We start from the raw sequence: 18,675 nt of genomic DNA on the forward strand, positions 1-18,675 counted from the left end.
CTCTAGTCCTTTTCTAATTTCTTAGAATCTGTTAGTCAAACTAGGCCTCCTCAACTATGGTTGGGGGATGTGTTGGCCCTCCTTGCTGCTATGTGCACATATACATCTAGACCCATCTGTGAAACATGATGAGCCCAGGGTCCCAAGAGGGATTCCAGCTCTTGTCCAAGTTAATAGGAGAGGGGATGAGAAGACAGGGGCTGAATTTCAATCACAATGTGATTATTGGCCTTTTTGAAGTTTTGCTGAGGTTTTTTTCACCTGGTTGGCTCAATATCACTAACCAAATGCTTGTCTCACAAATCGGTTTTGGCCGCAATTCAAATTTAATTACATTCTAGCTAAGTGAAAGCAAGAAAGAAAGCAAAGGAAAGAAACAGAGAGAGGGAGGGAGGGAGAACAAAAATATAGCTTATATTTATAGATCAGACAACTCTATCTTAAATCTTCAAATCTCCCCAAGAGCAACAGTCAATGTGAGCCAGACACAGATGGGTCAGTTCTGAGATAGATGTGAAGCACTAACAAGCTTCTTGTAATTTGAGGCTAGTGAATACTGCATGCCAAGGCTGGGCAAAAATTGGGAAGCTGGCATAGTTTGACTCAAGTTCTCCAGCTGCCTGGTTCTGTGCCTAGGAGTGCCTCTTTGTTCTCCATTTAGCTACCATTTAGGGCATTTGGGCTTTTCCCCTGCAACCCCTACCATATTCTTCAATCAGAAATGTTAAGGAAATGTTAACAAATTATAATTTGTAACATTTATTCTTTCTTGATTCATACTAAAGTGTAAATGACTGATGATAACTTGCCTTCTCCTGGCCTAGAATTGAATTTTACTAAGGATAGAACAAAGACAGACAAACACACACGCGCATGCTTGTACATACACATCCCAGCACCTAAAAATCAAATGAAAAAGCTTAACCAGCAATTAAATGAGGGTGCGTTGGATGGTCATAAGACTAGATATATAGGTAACCACAGACATATATAGATCTATACTATCAAATATGGCTTCCTATACTATGGAATACTGGTATAGGAAGGCCTGAGGAAGATGGGCAGGGGGTGGACAGCAGAGTCTAGGGTGACCAAAGTTTTTAGCTATAAAAAATAGGAGAAGAAAGCCAGCTTTGGGGAAAGGGTGGTGATTTCTGCAGAGTATAGCATGAGTTTGAGGTGCTTGTGGACATCCAGTGGGGATGTTCAAAAGGCCTTTGGATATTCTTGGCCAGCTCAGAGGATAGGGCTGAGCTGGGACATGCATTTGAGAACAATTAACTCAAGAATGAAACCTGAGACATAGGTAGGTGTACTCAGGTAGGATGCATCAAGTGAGAAGAGAAGAGGTTAAGGGCAGGATATTGCAGAGCATCCACATTTTATGGATAATCCAAGAGGCTCAGAGGGTGTGACCCAAGAGATACGAGAAAAAACAGTGCTGTTACAAATGTCATGGAAGAAGAATCATTTTTAAGGAACTCAAAAAATGTGAACCAGTAAGGGGAAACTAAGTAAGAAAAGGATCAGATCGGAAGTGGGGAGGGATGTGGCAGTTATGAAGTCAATGATACCCTGCCCTTGGCAGATGGGGCCAGAGTAGAGCCCACAGTGCAATGAGTACCTTAAAAATGATTCTTCTTCTGTGATGTTTATGGCAGCACTGTTTTTTCTCCTACCTCTTGGATCACACCCTCTGACCCTCTGAATTGAGAGATGAATGTAGGAGAGGATGTGAGGATAGGGAATGCAGGCTGCTCTTTTAGAAACTGCGGCTTTTAAAGGAAGGTGAGAGAGATGATTAGCTAGGAGGAGCCCTTCATAAAGTGGCAGAAACTTGAACTTGATTCTGTGCTCAGAGGTAAGAGTCAGTGGGAAAAGAGGCTGATGAGGGAGAGTGCAGCTGTTGATGGAGCAAATTCCTCACAGAGATAGAAGAGGAAAGCTCTACATTATGGATAGAAAGAGTTATCCTTGGGCAGAAGAACAGCTTTATCAAGAAAGAAGATATGGACAACTGTGAGAGCAGATCAATTTTTAATGGGGTTGAGGGAATTCATGCCTAGTAGTCTGAATCTTCTGATTAACAAAGAAACCCTATCATCTAATAAGAGGAAACTGGGAATATGTAATGACTTTCAGAGAAGTTGAGGAAGGTTAACTAACACAGTCACCGTAGAGAGTTAGAAAAGGAGATTACCCAAGCCAAAGTCCCAAGAGGGGAGAAGGAGCCGGGTGAGGTGTGAGACCCCAACTCTGGTCCCAGTTCAGTATGTGACTTTCCTCTCCAGGGCTGAGCACAGACATACAGGGAAGATAACTGAATGAACCAAAATGGTAGCTTTCAGGGTACAAGTGGCAGATTGACAAGAAGGTAAGGATGCTGGAGATTATGTAAGGAGGTGGTGGATATGATTCCCTGGGAGCTAAACCTTAAAACCAGGGAGGGAGAGGGAGAAAAGGGCAGTACTGTAAAGATTAAGTGAAGGAAATATGTTTGTATTACTAGAGTGGTTTTTGTTTACCCTATGAAGATTGTCCACAGGACATCCTTAATCCTAGGCCAGCTACTTCCAATTCCTGGCTTTCCTCTCTACTTCATCTTCTCTCTTGACTCATTTTGCAGGGCTCAGCGTGATTACAAAGGTACACCTTCAACCCCTCCCTTCTCCCAAATATGGCTTCAAATTCAATTTACACTTAAAATAGAAATTATTTTGTATTACATGGTATTTGGAATTCTATGCACTTCCTCTTTATTTCCATTGACAGAAGTAATCAAAGCCAAGTTATATTTGATCTTAAATAGCAAGTATAATCACATCAACTGAGCAATCCCATTTATCCTCTGGGTCTCACATTCTTCACCTTTACCGGAAGGGGGATGAAATAAGTAATTCCAAAGCTCCTGCCTTGCTCTGTGATGATGTTCTGAGCCTCTAACCTTCAGCAACCTTGTCTAGCTCAGCCCAGTTCAGCCTGCCAGCCAGCCAACTCAGGTTCCAGCACCAAGCAAGCATGTTCTTACTGCCAGCACTCAACACCACCAGTAGCTGCTTGAAAAGGGCATAGAGCAGCCTTCCAGTACATGGATGCAGAGCTTGTTTTAACCTCTCTGGTCTCAAAGCCTCAGGAGAACTGTGTAATTAACCTGGGTCAGGGATGCAGATCCCTGCTGCCCATAGCTGGCCAGATATACAGAGTGGTGTGAAACTGTTGACAGCCAAAATATAGGGGGAAATGATAATGAGATTTATGGACTGTGGGCTTTTCTGCACTCACTCACTCTTTTTCTACCTTCCTTACTCCACTCACCAACCAGTTCCACCAATTCCTGCCGGTGCATTCCCAGTGATATATGGCTTCATGGGGTTCCATGAGGGGCTCCCAGGAGGGAATGGGAACTGAACTAAGAGTAGACAGATGTGTGGCTCCAGCCCAGCTCTTCCAGGTTTTGACCCTGTGCAAGTCACCTCTTTCCCTGGAACTTAATTTATTCATGAGATGGTTGAGCCAGAAAACTTCTAAGGTTCCAAGCACATTGTTTTAGCCCAGCATCCCCCAGAAGCAGACCCTGGTACTAGGATTCGAGTCCAAGTAGTTCATTTGAGAGGTGAGCCTGGGGAGCACCAAGAGTGTCCTGGGGAAGGGAGATAGGCAAGTAAGCTGCTTTGGTTTGAATTTTTGTCTCCTCCAAAACTGAAATGTAACCCCTAATGTAGAAGTATTGAGAGATGGGGCCTTTAAGAGGTAATTGTGCCAGAAGGGCTCTGCTTTCATGAATGGATTCATTAATGGATTGATGAATTAATGGGTTAATGAATTGATGACTTATTCTGGCAATAGAACTGATGACTTTAAAAGAAGAGGAAGAGAGACCTGAGCTGGCATGCTCAGCCCCTTCATCCTGTGGTAACTTGAGACTCTGCAGAGAATCCCTGCCAGCAAGAAGGCCCTCACCAGATGTGGCTCCTTCACCTCGGACTTCTCAGCCTCCATAATTGTAATAAATTCCTTTTTGAAAAAATTACCCGGATGTAGGTATTCTGTCATAAGCAATATAGGCAGAAGCCAATACAGGTTTGCAGATGACCAGTTCACCACTGTGAACAACTGGACTTCAATCCCACTGGGAACTTCTGAGACATGTGTTCCAGACTAATCTCACTTGAGGAATGATGGGGTCATTAACCACCAAGCTTCCATTCATCACTGATTGGGAACTTCTGTTTGGTTGTTAACTCTCTAGCACTTATAGCTGTTCTTATTGCCAAAGAAAGCCTTCGGGCAGGGAGATGCAGGTGCTCGCAATAAGAGACTCTCAGCATTCAAAAAACCAGTGAATGCTAAGGGGATATCGGCAGGGCACTGACAGCATCTGCCATGCATATTTAACATCCTTGAAATTCCACAACTTCCTTTGGCCAACTGAAGGATGAGAACGGCCATCCACCTGGGAAGAACTAGTAGGAAACAAGTTTTTCTTTTTACTTTGAATGTCTAAATCCTCCCTTCCTCTTAACCTAAAGACCCAAATGTTCTGAAAATCTTTCCTGAATAAAGAAGGAAGAAAACCTGTATTATAGTCTTAGGCCAGCTAGTTACTATGGCAAATTATTCAACCATGAGCTTCAACTTACACACCTGCAAAGAGGAAATACTAGTGGTTACCTTGAAGAGTTGTCATGATAATTAAATGGAGTAGGCAAATGGGAAAAAGAAAGAGACAGGTGCTGGTTTAGCTGGGACTTGGGAAGCTATGAGAAAACGTCTAATTCTTCCAGCAGATTTGTCCAACAGTCCATGTTTCAAGGGGAGTAGAAAACTGGAGCTGGATCTGGATTAGCTTTTATGTCCAAGAAGGCCACCAATGTGGTGGTGGGGCACAAATGTGGGAGTTTGTGGTAGTGACTATATACTAGGGTCTGTGGGGGGCATACTCTCAGCTCTAGGCAAGACCTCTGGTATGGGAGCATCAGACATCAAACCAGATAAGCTGATAGGGGAATAAGGCTTAGACCTAAGGAAAAAGAACCACCAAAGTTGGAAAGCATGTTCCATGATAGTCCTATCAGGAAAGCCAAAAGTGAGTCATGATCCAGGACAAAACATTGGGGGAACCACGATGGTATATATATTAGTCCATTCTCATACTGCTGTGAAGAGCTCCCCAAGGCTGGGTAATTTGTAAAGAGAAGAGGTTTAACTGACTCACAGTTTCACATAGCTGGGGAGGCCTCAGAAAACTTACAGTCATGGTGGAGGGTGAAGGCAAAGCAAGACACCTTCTTCACAAGGTGGTAGGGGGAGAATGAACGCAGGAGGAACTACCAAACACTTATAAAACCATCAGATCTCGTGAGAACTCACTCACTATCACGAGAACAGCATGAAGGAACCGCCCCCATGATTCAATTACCTCCACCTGGTCTCTCCCTTGACACATGGGGATTATGAGGATTACAATTCAAGATGAGATTTTGGGTGTAGTTACAGCCAAACCATATCAGTATATGTGTAGGACTCACATTAGAAACTTTACTTTGCAGCTGCAAAAGTATTCCTTCCAAATATTACTTGATGGGAGTGGGAATGTGGCATAAAATATGGCTATCCTTAGTGAAAACTGCTATGACTTGAGAACCAGGTTGATGCAGGGGAGTAACAAAATCACCCTGTTTGTTGGAAAAAAAAATTCAGAATAGGTAGAAGAGATTTCTGTGCCTTTCAGTCACATGAATGATTTGTATGGACTCTGGGAACTTAGGGGCTTTCATGGAAATGTCTAGAAGAGGTTCTCCATCAGGGTGACCTCTTGAATGAAAGAGAAGGGTTTGAGAATTCAGAAACGGATGTTTGTAGGATGGACAAGATTGAGAATGGGTATCTACAGTATCAGGTCCATGAAAACAGAGAAAAGCAGTAATAGGGTTCCAGATGGTGGGCTGGCAAAGGAAAGGAAGCAAGACAAAACAGTAGGTGTGGAGGATGGGAAGACTCAGTATTTGCTAGGGAATAAAGTTTGGTGTGTATCCTTTGGGCAAAAGGAGCTGTGGCCAATGCTGAGCCTGTTTGGGTGCAGCTACAGAAGGGGCTTCAATTATTACCTAGGGCCTACCTTGCTGATCCTACCACCTCAGCACTCAGCTAACCTAACTGTCACTGTGTTAGAATCAAATTTCATCCCTACCCTCATCATAATGTGTTGTGATGAACAATGCAACTCAGTCTCTTCAAGGACCTCTCTCACTAGCAGCCACTGCAAACCACCCTCATCACAGATGGCATCTGGCGGCTGCGGACAAGGAATGGAGTTAGAGGAAAGAGACATTTTTTGTTGGAGGGAAGGCTACCAAATTGGAGTGATGTGGACAAGTGGGGAGCTAGGGAAAACTCTGGGAAAAACAGAAAGACAGGGAGGAGAAGGGGATAAGAAGGAGGGTAGTGAAGTGGATGAATATATGGAGGAAGTTTTTTCAGCAAGTCAGGTGCCCCCTGAGGTTCCACAATGCACAAGCACGGAGTGATTATTGTCTACTCGGCGTTATGCTGTGTACCACACAGATTGAGACCTGCACATGATGCTAAGGAAACTGTGCAAGAAAAACCCCATGCAGTAGGCCCAGAAGAGCAACACCCTCACCCAAGGGTGACAGCCATCTGCCCCATTTTGTGAGCACACAGCATGAGCCCGCTTGTCTGTGCCTCCACTGCACTCAGCTAGACACCCTTAGTGGGGGTACTTATCACTCTGCATTACAGTTAGCCGTCTGGCTGTTTGTGTTCCCTGTGAGCCTAAGACCTCTTTGAGAGCAGCTGCCTTGTTTTAGATATTATTTATCTTTGAGAAAACTAAGGAATATAATGAGTGCTTTAGAAGTTTTGAGAATAAATGTCATTCGTACACAGGGATGCGGGTGTGTGTGTTGCAAAGACGTGATGATGGGTTTGTGAGAGCAGAGACGTTATGGAGAAGAGGTAAGAAAATCAGGACAGGTGGTCTTTCTAAATGCAATATTTCTCAAATCCTCTGTCTGACTGGTGCAGAAGCGCCTACAATGATCCATGTTAAAAATAAACATCCCCCTAGTCCTATCCCAGGCCTACTGAATCAGAACTCCACAGTTGGGCCTGGGGATATACAGGTTAATCTCCCTCCACAGGTGGTTCTGATGGCCATGGTGGTCTGAGAACCACTGTTCTACAGGTCACTATTGCGTTTACAAGCAACTGATTTATAGGAGACCAGGTCTCTGAGGGTCCTTTGAGAACACCTGGAACAAATCCTCACTTTGCAAATGAGAAAAGCTGAGGCCCAGGGGAGAGTCCACACTGCGAGCTAATACTCCTGCGGGGGGTATGTCACCCAGGTGTTCCCCATTCCCCTCACAACCTCTGTGGTCCAGGTAAAGTTATTTCCTGAGACGGCTCAATGCTTCCCAAAGCGCGCGGTTCGCTGTCCAGCACTGCGTGTTCCTGAAGCGCGCTGGCCTTCAGCTGGGCATTATGGAGAATTAAGCGACGGTGGGCGGCCCCAGTGCGAACTGCTGCAGTGCCCGCCTGCAGTGCCCCCCCGCCCCTCCCCCTGCACCCGGCAACTCGCTGATCCTGCAGCCGCAGCCGCGCAGGACTGTCTCCCGCGGCGCATTATCCACCTTCGGGGTGGTTATAAATGACTACAGCGCGGAGATGGTGACCGGTCCCTGGCAAGTTAGTCGGCTGCTCGCTGATCGATTCCCTTGTTAAGGGACCACGCAGGCAGAGGAAATAGATTAAAATGTAATGTATTGCATTGAAATTTAACACAATGCAATGCATGATATTCAGCTGGATCTGCATATTTTCCCCACCCCAATTTCTCCTAGAGGTTCCCATGCACCACTTCTTGTTAAGTTCTATCACTGCCAGACAAAGACATTTAATGACTCAAAAGGCTAGGAGGGCCTTTCAACAACTCATCTGATCCAGCTGTCTGTTTCTGGCCTAGGAATATTGAAATCCCAAAGGGCTATTTACTCTGCCCTTAAACTTGATGGAGAGGGAGGAAGGAAGGCCAACAGTCCTGTTGAGTGGTTTCCATCTCATCTTTGTCCTACTCTGTCACATCCTCTTTCCATCTCCCCATCTGGCCTTTCATGCTCACACCTCCTTCCTTGAGCAAGGAAGAGCAGCTGGTCTTTCTCTGCTGCCTCCAACTTTCCCGACCCTCTGCCCTAGCTGATTTTCTGGCCTCCACAAGCCCCTCCGACTCCTCTGTTTTCATTAGCATCCTTCTCCCTTGATTGCGAGTTGAGCTCCTAGGGAGTAATGTTAGATAAATGACGAGTCTCCAAAAGCTTCAAATGGTGGTAGGACAGGTACCAGAGAAAAGAACTCAGAGTGTTGAAAAGAATAACAGCCAAAGAATCCCATTTAATTTGATGGCGCAATGAATATTTAAAGTTTTATAAAGAAATACAGGAAAGCAATCAGGCTTATTCAGGCGTGTGCTCTGGGGAGCAGAGTACGCTCCCCATGTGTTGGCAATATGGAGATAAGAGCTGGAGGATGTGGGTGGGGGTGGGGGACACATACAGAAATAGTCCCATGTTCTTCCCATTCTTTGTATTGAGGTGGAAAAGTGCTTACTAGTGCAGTTCAAGAAGAAACAGGGGGGAAAATCCTCCCAGATAATTATCATAACACGCTGACACCCTAAACACTTTCTTTTTTAAAATTGAATTTCTAACATCATTGCTTTGGAGATTATAATATTGAGACACGAATCCCCTGGCAAGTGATTCAGGAACCGTACATGCTGTGTGATAAAGGCACCTGCCACAGAAACAGGAGGGGACATAAATCTCCCATCGTGTGTGCAGAATACCTAATGGTGCCACCTCTCTGGCAGAGTGGGTCATCAGAAACCTCCCAAACTACCACTCTGAGGGGAGTTAATTTATTATAAGCATGTATGGTATATTTTCATTCTGTATCAGCTGTTATGTCAGATCCTGGCATCAGAGAGCTTGGTTAGATTAAACCTCTGCCTTCAAAAACCTTCCAGTCCTCCCGGAGAGACACATATACATGTATACGATATCACACTGCTAGTATAGCACAGGGCAAAGATGAGAGGACAAGCTAAGGGCTAATGGGGCACAGAGTGGGGAAGCTATTAATGCCAGCCGTGGGGATGGGGAAGGCTTCCTATTAGTCACTATGGCAGTTGCTGTAATTGCCCTGATGTTATCTCTTGAGCATTTACCTTTGTACAACTAACTTGCTACTGTGAACACCTGAGACTTTACACCCCAGGGTTTTTCTTGACCAAGAGAGTCAGTTGTGCTAGAGAGTTCATGTCCCTGGAAGCCCCTAGCCAATGATAGATGACAAGTAGGCAGATAAGTACTCCACTTCCTCACCCCTTGATGGACAACTCAAAGTGTGCTTCACATTGTATCTCAGGGACCCCCAGTGGGTTATGAGTTCCACCTGAAAGTACATGTTTGATTATATAACTTGTATTGGATTCTTTCCCTTTCTTTTTTTCCTACTGACATGTTCTAGGTATCCTGTCAAACAAATACTTCTACTCAAACCCCATGGAAACGTCTGTGCCTGGACGAATCCAAACCAGCTCAATACCAATAGCTACTGTTTATTAAAAGTCAACCATGCCAGGCACTGTGCTGGCTTTTCATACTATATCTAATCCTTACCACCATCTTGAAAGGTGAGAATCATTGTTTCCATTACACAGATGAGGAAACTGAGGTCTAGAGAGCAGAAGTGACTTATTTGAGATCACAGAAAAAGAGACCTTGAGCAAATAAAGTTCCTGTGACTCTATCAGTGTTTGCTCTTTTCTCTCCCTTTAACCACTCTCAAGGTGAAGGGAACAAGGATCTCTTTGAAAGAGTGATAACTATGATAGCCCTTGTCTTTAAAAAATGCACATATATACACACTTGTAAGATTGGCTATATACTTTTGGATGGATCATAGCTCCTCTTAGAATCACCTGTGGGTTAAAGATTAAGAAGCTTTTTTAAGAAGGAATAAAACTTTCAGAACCAAAGGACGATATTTGTTTCTGAGGATTTGGGAAGTTAGGAAAACTGTGAAAGGGATATAGTTCAAGAAGGAGTCGCAGACGGAGTGGGTGACAAACATACCACAGTTTGATCGTAGTCGGTGGGACCCGAGTGGGTACAGAGGACAATGTTAACTTGTGGAGGTGAGGGATAAGGAGAATGCTGTGGTTCAGTGAAAGTGAGGAAGGAATGCTTGGGGGAATAGCCTAATACCCCAAGAGAGTCCAGACCCTGGGGTTCCACTTTCTCCTTTGCTCCAGCCACAAATTCCTATCCTTCTATCTCTCACTCTACGTCTACTGAACCCCTAGTTCTTTTTCAGAGCAAGCCCACTGACTCCCTGTCCAATGTTCCCTGACTATCCTTAGTCACCTACTGACCCAGGACCATACAATCCATCTTTTATAAGACCCTCAGTTCACTTCACATTTGATGCATCCCCACCCCTCCTGACTAACCCCAAATCCTAGAGCATGTGCACGTCGGTACTTTCTGTTGTTCCCAGGTCGGCAAATTGCAGGACAAAGTCCCACAACCTCGCTGAGTTTCCACCACAATGTAATGAAAACCATAGGCCTCCCTTCTGCCTGAAATATCTGTGTTCATCCTCTGGCTGACTGCCAATCTCATCTCAAGGGGCTGCTCCAACCTTCTTTTTCCCTCAAATCCCAATTCCTCAACCCGTATCTCTCAACTTGCAAGACCCAGACCATATTTTACTTCTCTTCACCTCAAAATGTCTCTGTCATCTCCTGATGCTTTGTTTATTGCCTCTGGTCTCTGAGAAAGAAGGACCATTTCTTCCTGCCAGGGTTCATGCCTGAACCCTCCCTGCTCCTCCCCAAGAGCATCTTTCCCTTGTTCCCTCTCTAAACTGGCTGCTTCACCCTGACTTACACCCAAATGTCTCCCACCCCCAAGAAAGTCTTTCCTTTACTCTGATTTCTCCTGAGCTCCCATCCCACCTTCCACCCTCCTTTCACAGCTAAACTTCTCAAAAAAGTATTATACGCTCACCGCCTCTACTTCCTCACCTCCCACTCAGTCCCAACCACTAGCAATCTGGTTTCCACACCCATAACTCCGCAAAAATTGCTCTCTTAAAGGCCACCAATGACCTTCAAATTGCCAAACCTAGCAGCTCTGCTTCGCCAGTCCCCATCCTCCTAGACCTACTCCTCTGCCAGGTCATATACACTATTTAACCAGATTCAGAGCCAGGGGTCCAGCTGGTATGTATGGCTCACGAGAGTGCTGCAGATTGGTCCCAGGCTGGGCTGTGATGAGCCATTCAGACATATGGGTGATTAAAATACAGAAATACTTCTGTCTCACTGCCCGAGCACCCTACGTGTCCCTTTCCCCCACCTGACTACCCAAGCGCTTGTTCCAGGACCCCAAGATGAAACTCCTCATTATGTAGCAGAGACAGAATGATGTTTGGTGTGGCACAGGGCTTCTGCTCTTGCTTGTTTATACCTGGGTTGTACCAATTGTTAGATACTGTTAATATCACCACTGTGTATTACTGTGCTAAGATCATTCCTTTAGTACTAGGACCAGCCACATGGAGTCAGGGAAGTTTGGAGGGCAAATCATCTTTGGTGAAAAGCAGCCTCTCTATTTATCTTCCATATGCCATATAAATACCATTTTCTATGTGAGCCTTGGCATGGAATATTTGCGAAGCAAAGCTCCAAGGACCTTTTCTTCCTGGATTCCTCTATGAGCTTCTCTGTTCCTTACCTGGGTACTCTAACTGACAGAGTGACTGTAACCTTGTTGAGCCACAGTCTCCTTATCCACAAAATGGATTAACCAATTTCTGCTTGCAAGAAGGATCACAGATCATATGAGTAAAGGTGTTAGCACAGTACCATGTACGGAGGTGAGCTGAGTAAGGCTAGGTTTCTAACCCCCACCTACCTCTCACCCTACATTTTCTCCCTGTGAATTTTCTCCATTTATATGATCTTCGCCTCCATTCTACCCCTGACCATTTGTTACCGACCCTTTGTTGAATCATGCTCAGGACAAGAGGATCTGGGTTTTCCTGAGCTCTCTAGCTCCACACGTCTGATGTGGAACTCATTATTCTCTACCTCTTCCCCTAGTTTCTCTCATCTTCCCCTAGTTTCCCTCATCTTCCCAGTCTTTCCAAAGGATATCAAAAATTGATCCAGTCCGGTGAACTTTATTTCATAAAGTTACTTTGACCACATTCTCCTCTTCCCCAGACCTGATCACCTCTAGGGTCTAGTCCATTCTACTTCTGACACTCACCTCTTTGTATTGTCAGCATGATAGACTTTGAGATGACCCTGTTTTTCCCTTTTAATTAACTCTTTCAATTAACTTATAACTGTTTTCCTTTTCTTCAGTTCCTTCTTCTAGCAGTGCAACCACCAAACCCCTGCATAGATCTGTTCAAAACCCTGCAGTTTTGCCCATTTACCTGCAGAAAGGAATCTAGACAAATTGCCTTTGTCTTCAAGGTAGTGTCAACTAACTCTGCACTCTTACTTCCCACTATGTTCTTATTAAGAATCATGGTAAAACAACAACTAACACTTCTTGAAAATTTACTATGAACCACTCAATATCCTAAAGTCATTCATGCCATTTAATCCTTTCATCCACCCTGTCACATAGTTACTGTTATTTCTGCTTTACTGAGGAAGTAACAGACGCACAGAGAGGTTCTGTAGCTGGCCTCAAGTAACTTCCTTTAGAGGTGGGGGACTTGAATTTAAACCCAGAGACTATAACAGAGCCAACATTCCTGACCTCTAGGCCTTCTTCTGCCCTGGGATTTGGTCATGCCAGAGAACTCCTCATGCCCTCAAAGCTGCTTTACTGTGCTGCCTCCTTGCCTTTGCCTGGACTATTACTCCCACCTGGACTATTGGTTTTTCTCATCTCTTTACCTACCAAAATGCTAACCATCCTTCAAGTGTTATCCACCTTCAAGATTCCTTGAAGTCTTGTCTTCTCTGCTCAGAGGTGATCTTCCTCTTTTTGAAATACAGAATTTCCCCAAACTTTCTGTTTTTAACTTATTCTCTTATGTGACAGCCTTTTGAACACACAGTTGATCAGCTCTTCCAGAGTGGAGGATGGGACCACAGCTTCTCTTTCCCTTAATCCTGTCCTGTCCTTTTCACATGGAACCCACAAAGGCAGTTTTATTAGATTAAATGGAATTACTGTTTTGCAGACATGAGTTGGTTTCTGCTCCATTCTCCACATCCCTTTGAAAGGAAAGCCAAGGACTTGATTAAGTAATGGAAAGAATTCTGTAGTCAGTCAATTCCTGCTGCGATAAATCTCTTGGGTGAAGGATGCTAAGGCAGGGACATAAATGACGATAGCTGTGCTTCCACAGTTGACTGGATTATAAAACAAACCACACACTATGACTATATGTTTCAACAACACCAGGAAGGAGTCAGGGAGAGGTAAAGGAAGGGAGTAAGAACTGGAATGAAAAGAAGGGGATTTGCCCTGTCCAGTTTGGAGACTGAGACAGTGGTTTTCCTTTTATTCTTTCTCATTTAACAAGTTTACTTCTCAACCAGTCAGTTCTGTAACAGGCTCTAAAGTTAGAGTGTCAAGATTAGAATTGTGGCCCTGCCACCTGTCAACTCTCTGGCCTGGCAAGTTACTGAGCCTCTCTGTGTCTTAGTTTCCAGATCTGTAAAATGGGAATAAGAACTCTACCTGCTAGAGTTTTTTGAGAATTAAACACAATAATCCTCATCCAGGACAGAGAGGAGTGGCTGGCCTAAAGTCCTGGCACTCTTGCTGTTATATTCCTGATGGCAAAAGAGGAAATTGAGCTAGGGGGACAGGGTGACCCAGTGAAGCCCTGGGGCACTAAGGGCTGTGATGCTTCCCAGATGGGCCTGAGCACTTGCCACAGCCCATAGTGTTCTTCGCTTCAATGCCACCCTTAAGGTTTAGGAATCCCCTGGCAGGAGTCAAAAACCCAGGGAAGTCAGTAGCATCTGCTGTCTTCAGTTCTTCATTGAGTGGCTTTCTTTATATTTTTCATTAAAGTCCAGAGACCATTTATCCCGGATTCATTTAGAGATGGAGAAAATGAGGCCCAGAGAAAAGAAAAGTTGCCCCAGGTCACATTAAAGAACCAGAATCCGCTCCTCTATCTTCCCTTCTGGAGCTCTTTCTACCTCACTGCCCCCAATTCTAAAATCTCCTAGCTCCGTGTGTCTGTCAGTGTGGCCCCGGACACCTTGTCCTTCTCTTTGCCACATGTCTACTGCACTTCAGGCTGCATCAGGTAATTCACCAGTTAGTGGCATCAAGGCTAGCATTAGAGAGGCTGTCTTGTTCACAGGAAGGAGCCTGGCATGTGGAGTCAGAAGATTTGGTTTGAAATACAGTGCCATCAGTCAATAGCTCTAAATGCTTGGAGCCATCAGGTTAACCCATCTGGGACTCACTGCCTTTGTTTGTAAAATGGGGATAATGATCTATTTCATGAGATTGTTGTGATGAACAAGTGAGGTAATATTTGGGAATGCTCTCTATAGACTGCAAGGCATGGTGCCAGCATTGGTGTGTCTTTTCTCTCCAGGAAGAAACTCTGTCTTCTCCTTCTTTCTCTTCTCCTCTACAGTATTTAGCAAAATGCTAGGAGGTACATAAAAGATACTCAGTAAAGTGTCTTTTCTTTTCAAGGAGAAACTCTGCCTCCTCCTTCTTTTTCTTCTCCTCTACAGTATTCAGCAAAATGCTAAAAGATACATAAAAGATACTCAGTAAAGCCCAGGCACACTGGCTCATGCCTGTAATCCCAGTACTTTGGGAAGCTGAGGCAAGTGGATCATTTGAGGTCGGGAGTTCGAGACCACCTTGGCCAACATGGTGAAACCCCATCTCTACTAAAAATACAAAAATTATCCAGGCTTGGTGGCGGGTACCTATAATCTCAGCTACCACGGAGGCTGAGGCAGGAGAATTGCTTGAACCTGGGTGGCAGAGGTTGCACTGAGCCAAGATCATGCCACTGTACTCCAGCCGGGGTAACAGAAAGAGACTCCATCTCAAACGAACAAACAAACAAGAAATACTCAGTAAAGACCTCCTTTTGATTGATTATTATTTCCCTGTATTGTCTGATCCTTTGTTACATCAGGAACCCACTCCCAGACCTGGTATTTGGGCAAAAGGGTGAGTCCGTGAAGGGAGTTCATTGGGCCTAGGGGAGGGGAAGAGGTAAACAGAGGTCTGAATGATGAAAAGTAAACTGGATTTAGAAAACAAACCAGAGCTAATGGCTGTAGGTGGTGTTAGTCATTCTGTTATGGAATTTGGGAATACATATGCATACTAATAAGAATTTATTTTGGCTTCTTCTTACTCCAGCATTTGGGAAGGGAGGAGAGGTAGAGGACACTACAGAAATAAAAGACCTGACCCTTCATCTCCAGATAGGGCACCCTGGTGCTGGGCCCTCAGCTCCTGAGGATGCATTTGTCCAAGTTCTGTGAGGCTAAGGCCAAGGCCTATGGATAAACTGGGGTTGGGCTGGCTATTGGTCCTGGGGGAAGCTCAGTGAACGAGGTGCTAATTCAGGATCCCACCATCCAGTCCATGGAATAGACTCCTCAAGACCTTATGAAACTGTGCCCCAGGATCTTTCTTATTCCCCAGCCCACAGAGTCACTCTCCAGGCCACAGTGAGCCAAGGGAAACTCTAAAAAGTATATCTAGCACACCCTGGGATTACAGACTGCATCCCTTCTTTTATGAAGCAGGTTCAATTGTCCCCACCCTGGGATTCCACAGCTTCACCTGACTCTGTCCTGTCGTCAAACCAGAATACTTCACTGCAAAAAGCCAATCTCCTCTCCTTTTCATACTCAGTGAATACAGAGAAGAGAGACTCACCATCATTCATTGCAAAGGAGTCTTTCATTAGTTATAAAGGCCTAGGCCAAATCAGCCTTCTCTTCAGGCTGAGTGCCTCTCTACCCCAAACCCTCCTGGGAACTCTTCTAATCAGACACTGTGATTCCATTTAGCAAGTGAGGGTTGGGAGCCAGCCATGTGCCCAGAAGTGTGCCAAGGAATGTGGGGTTTATAGTCCAGTGAAAAACACCAAGGCATACAGACAACAGGGTAAGGCTGGTTAGGGGTGTCAAGGAGAGCAGGCATGGCCTGGAGGGGAAGGTGAGTCCTGATTGGGGGTGGCAGGGGGCCCAAACTTTCTTCTTACTAGGGGTATTGAAGTTATATTCAAGGGTGGAGCTCTGCCTTGATGTGCAGCCTACAGCACAAGGCACAGTCATTCTCCACCACATCGAGACATGAAAGGGTGTGTGAAAATATCCTTAAGCACCTGCTGGGAGCTCTCTGGGAAATCATTTATCTGCCCTGCACTTCAGTGCCTTGGCTCTAAAACTGAAACAAAAAAAGTATGTACAAAGAACCTTAAAAATGTTCATACCCTCCAGCCTAGTGATTCTACTTCAGGGAGTCTAGCTTAAGCACAAAACCAAGAATGTGGGCAAAGACTTAGGTACAAAGATGTTCATCACAGGGTTATTTAGCAGAATGAGCATGTAGAAGAATCAAAATGCCCATTATTAGAATAGCTTTCACTCCCCAACCCCTTCCGGAATGACGGGATCACCTCTGTGGGAAGCCCTGGCTCAACTCTGAGGTAAGTAACCAGTACAGGAAGCCAGATGCCACGTTAGTGACCCTAACTCAGTCCTTGTGGGCTTGTTCAAGGAGCCAAGAAATCCACCGTCTTTCACCTTTTTGTGATCCAACTGTGGATTATCTTCTGGGGATTTTCATGGTAAATGGTGACTGTAGACTGGTTTTCTCTTGGCCTCCCAAGATGTATGTGGTCCCACCATGCTCCATCTGTCAAGGTTGCTTGGGAGCTCCCAGAGCTGGAAAGGCTCTTAAAAAGGGCACAGTCCAAACCTCTTGAGGGAAAGGGACTTGTCACATTGCTTGTTAATACAAAGCCATGGTGAGCATACAGGCCACCTGTCCCCCAGCACAGTACTCAGGTTATGCTGGGGCAAATGTAATTAGAAAAATAAACCAGTAATTCTCAGAATTACCAATGACCCAGGTCTTGGCTCTTCATGGAACATCCACGTTTCTGACTTGAGAAAACTTCTTGATGGAGTATTGGGTTCACTCTGGAGCAGAGATTGGTCTATCCTTCCTATATCCCTCATTCACATCATTCTAATGCTTTACTAGTTTCTAAAAGTAGCTCCATTTCTACTCTGGTGCCAGCTTGGTTCTATCCCTGCCACTCCATTCTGGTTGTCTCACGGATGACTGGGGATTAGGGGAGATAACCTAGCCCACTGCCCCCAACCCTTGGGAGAATTCAGAGACTTGAGCCCGGGCTGTGGTTCTTCCTAAGCCTTTCTTCCTGGGAGCCCCCGCCAATAGTAGGCAAGCCCTCAGGTAAGCAAAGAGGAAGGCTGTTTCCCTGCTGTTCTCCCCTCCTTCTTCCCTTCCCCTTCCTCTTCCCTACTTGCCCTCCCTAGTTTCTACTTCACACCTCCTTTTACTCACCTCCTCCTTCCTCATTACTTTCCTTCTCATGACTCTTCCCTACCTCTGTCCCTCACTCCCTACTCCTGAGTTAGATCCCTTCTCTCCAGGGCCCACCCCATATACCTTGAGTTTCATCCTGGCTATGCCCCTCCCCCACAAGGCTTTCCAGAATTCCTGTAGGGAGGGGCCTGTCTTCGAGGATCTGCAGCATGCCAGTTTGGCAGTTTCCCGGGGTGCACATGTGGAGGGTGCACACATGAGGACCAGCTGCCTCGGCTTCTGCAGTTATGCATGTGTTTAGAGTTGAGACAGGGTCGTATGTTACAGATGTATCCAGCCGAGCCAATCCTGCAGAGACACATCCACATGCCACATGTGCCTCCCTGTGGGTAACCGGGACAGGTGCACAGGATGTGTTAGCCACCAGGAGAGAAGAGAAGGATTGCAACATTGACATTCTTCCTGCCCCTGGATTTACCAGCTGGAGTACTAACAGGAATCTCAAAATTTCATTTCCTTCAGAAGGAAGGAAATGTCTCTCGGGGAGTCCAGTAAGGCAGAGGACGGTCCTGCCTTTCCGGTAACTAGTTATTTATAGCGGGCAGGGAGGATAACCAAAGATTAGACCCTGGCCAGACCCGGGTGTTCTGACTCTAAGCTCACAGTCTGCTTTGAGTTGGGACTCCGCTACCTACCACATGCCTTGGACAAGTCAGTTTACTCTTTGGGGCCTCCGTTTCCTTATACATCAAATGAGGGTTGCTGGGAAGATCGAACAAGTGAAGAGTTGTAAAGGTGCTGTGCAAACACTTGGCGCCACTGCACCCGTCACTGATTCTTGTAATAATCATGAAAAGTCAAAGTGCGTGTGTGTGCGTGACGGGCCGCTCGTTTTTCATAGGTCCCTTACCAGGATTCGAAAATCTGAACTGGGCCCCAGGACTGGGTGGGGGTGATCGTCCCAGCCCCCACTCCCAGCCTAGGGCCGGCGCGGTCGGGTTTTCCTCCGGCAGGCGGCGGGCTGACGGCTGCAGGGCGCGCTAGG

Source organism: Colobus angolensis, unplaced genomic scaffold (assembly GCF_000951035.1).
Source record: "Colobus angolensis palliatus isolate OR3802 unplaced genomic scaffold, Cang.pa_1.0 Scaffold105, whole genome shotgun sequence".
Classification (NCBI taxonomy): domain Eukaryota; kingdom Metazoa; phylum Chordata; class Mammalia; order Primates; family Cercopithecidae; genus Colobus; species Colobus angolensis.